Genomic DNA, 2,994 nt, shown 5'->3' with positions numbered 1-2,994 from the left:
CATAAGGACAAGTGAACGTAGTTTTCTCCTGATCTTCCAGAGCAATGTTGATCTGATTGTAACCTGAATAACTATCGAGGAAACTATAATAAGAACGCCCTGCTAGTCTATCCAACATATGATCAATGAAGGGCATAGGGAAATGGTCTTTGCTCGTGGCTGTGTTGAGCTTGCGATAATCCATGCAAACTCTCCAACCTGTGACAGTTCTGGTCGGGATCAACTCATTCTTAGCATTCGGTACAACAGTGATGCCGCCTTTCTTAGGAACACATTGGACCGGGCTCACCCATTTACTATCAGCAATAGGGAAAACCACGCCTGCATCTAGCCATTTGATTATCTGTTTCTTGACAACCTCTTGCATGTTCTCGTGTAGTCGCCTCTAATGCTCTACAGTTGGTTTGCTGCCATCCTTTAACTGGATTTTGTGCTCACAGATCCCAGATGGGATACCTCGAATATCTGCTAGGGTCCAACCAATAGCACGCCTATAATCTCTTAATACCTCCAAAAGTTGCACAATTTGCTCCTCAGTCAATGAAACTGACACAATCACTGGTAATGTGTTGTCGGGACTAAGGAATTCATATCTCAAGTGTGATGGGAGCTGCTTAAGCTCCAATTTAGGCGGCTCAATGATTGAAGGCTTTGCTGGAGGAGTTGTTCTATTTTTCAGATCAAGACTCAGCTTCTTTGGTTGGTATGTGTATGAGCCCAACCCAACAAGTGAATTAACTGTTTCCTCATAGTCTTTCATATCTTCAGCATCGAAATTCATCAGAATCCCAGCCAATGTCTCACCCAAGTTCTCTTCTTCCATTTTGAACTCTACTGCATTAGTAACAACATCAATTGAATCAATTACCGAAATGCTCTCATAGGCACTTGGTAACTTCATCCCTTTGCTAGCTTGAAAAATCACTTCTTCATTGTTGATTCGGAACTTGATTTCATTTTTCTCCGAATCCATAAGAGCCCTCCTTGTTGCAAGGAAAGGTCTCCCCAGAATGATAGGAATGTCCCGATCAACAGCACAATCAAGGATCAAAAAATCAGCGGGTAACATAAAATCACCAACCCGCACAATTACATCATCTACCACCCCAATTGTTCTTTTGATAGACCTATCAGCCATCTGCAATCTCATTGTAGTCGGCCTTGGCATCCCCAAACCTGATTGTTTATATATAGCAAGGGGCATCAAATTTATACTCGCCCTATTATCACACAAGGCGCGAGCAAAATCATGGTGCCCAATATAACAAGGAATGGTGAACGCTCCAGGATCTCCCTTTTTCTGAACAAGTGTGGTTGAGATGATGGAACTCACAGTGTGAGTCAAACTCACGGTATCATGTTGAACCGTCTTCTTCTTGGTCAGCAAATCCTACAAATATTTTGCAAAACCGGGCATCTCCTTGACGGCTTCCAAGAAGGGAAAATTTAGAGATAATTGCTTCAGCTGATCGTAATATTTTTCAAATTTAGCATCTTCCTTTTTTTTTTACCATCTTCTGAGAAAACGGGGGTTTAGATTTGAAAAGCTGTGTCAAAGGGCGGAGGGCCCCTTTTACAGCCTGCTTACTTGTGTTATCAGCTTCCGTCACTATCTCTGGAATTTCAGGAACCTTTTTGTCTGCAGGAATCTCATCAGCAGTAATGGGTGCTTCAGACTGCACCTCATTTTCTTCATTTATCGGCTCAAGATCAATCATTCTCTCCGCAGCCCCTTGTATTGTTTTACCACTCCTAGTAGTGATGGCAAACGCACGGTCTATACCGCCACCCCCATTTCTGGGATTTGGAACTGTGTCACTCGGAAGTCCTCCCTTTTTAGGAGGGTGCTGCTCTATAGAAATGTCCCTCATCTGCGACTCAAGCTTCTGAATGGCTGCTGTATGGGACCCTACTGTTTCTGTCAGCCCAGATAAAGTTCTGTCAGACTTAGATTGGTTTGCCAGAATCTGCTCAAGCATTGCTTCAACCTTCGAACTACCTTGCTCTGATGACTCACTTTTAGGTAGTATATAAGGATTTGTACTCTTGTTCCCAAAATTGTTGCTGTTGTTATAGCTCCTGTGATTTCCACCACCAAAATTGTTCTTGTAGTTACCAGAATTATTGTAAGCACCTTGGCATTGGCCTTGCTGCGGTCTCCATTAATTTTGACTCTGATAGCCACCTTGGTAATTCTGTCTCTGATGACCCCCTTGAGGGTTGTTGACATAGTTGGCATCTTCAACCTGCCTAGATGGCCCCTCAAGGAACGGACCATCTTGAGCATGGTACATCCCTTGCGGCAAGATTGTATTATCTTCACAAACATTTACCTTTTTGATTTGAGTTTCATCAAATTTCTTTGTCAGCAAGGCAATATTTGTAGCAAGTGCTGCCAATGTTTGCTGGGTGTCTTGATTCTCCCTCACCATATTTTGGATCATAGCACTACCATATGGTACCACATCAGCATTGTTTGAGTGCCAAGCCTGATTATGAGTTGTCAGCCTGTTAAGTATGGTGGTCACTTGTTGAAAGGTCTTGTTCATAAAACAACCATCAGCTGCATTATTAGCCACTGACTGTGACACTGGGTCTAATCCTCGATAGAACTTCTCCATCAATATATGATCCAGAAAACCATGATTCGGGCTGTCCTGCAAATACTCCTTGAATCTCTCCCATGCTTCATATAGTTGTTCCCCCGGTCGCTGCTTAAATTCATATATCTTATCACGAATTTCAGCTCTTTTGCTAGGGGCATACAACTTTGTGAGAAAAACAGTTGTCATTTCTGCCCATGAAGTAATAGAATTCCGGGGCAGCTTCTCAAACCATGTTCTTGCTTCTCCAGCTAGGGAATATTTGAATAACCTCAACCGAATAGCATCTTGTGAAACATTGTTCTGGATGTGATTAGCACACACAACCACAAAATTCTTCAAATGACGGTGGGGGTCATTCTCGGTAGAGTTCCGAAAGTATCCCTCAAGC

General features: G+C 42.8%; 1 non-coding gene across 1 annotated transcript; it reads left to right on the top strand.

The window, feature by feature from the left end:
• Positions 1 to 2,637: 2,637 nt before the first annotated feature.
• On the top strand, positions 2,638 to 2,743 carry LOC132612391 (small nucleolar RNA R71). Its single transcript, XR_009571758.1, has one exon. It is a non-coding gene; the product is annotated as a small nucleolar RNA R71 (small nucleolar RNA).
• Positions 2,744 to 2,994: the final 251 nt, after the last annotated feature.

This window comes from Lycium barbarum, chromosome 9, assembly GCF_019175385.1.
Source record: "Lycium barbarum isolate Lr01 chromosome 9, ASM1917538v2, whole genome shotgun sequence".
Classification (NCBI taxonomy): Eukaryota; Viridiplantae; Streptophyta; class Magnoliopsida; order Solanales; family Solanaceae; genus Lycium; species Lycium barbarum.
This window is presented reverse-complemented; position numbering and strand designations above follow the sequence as displayed.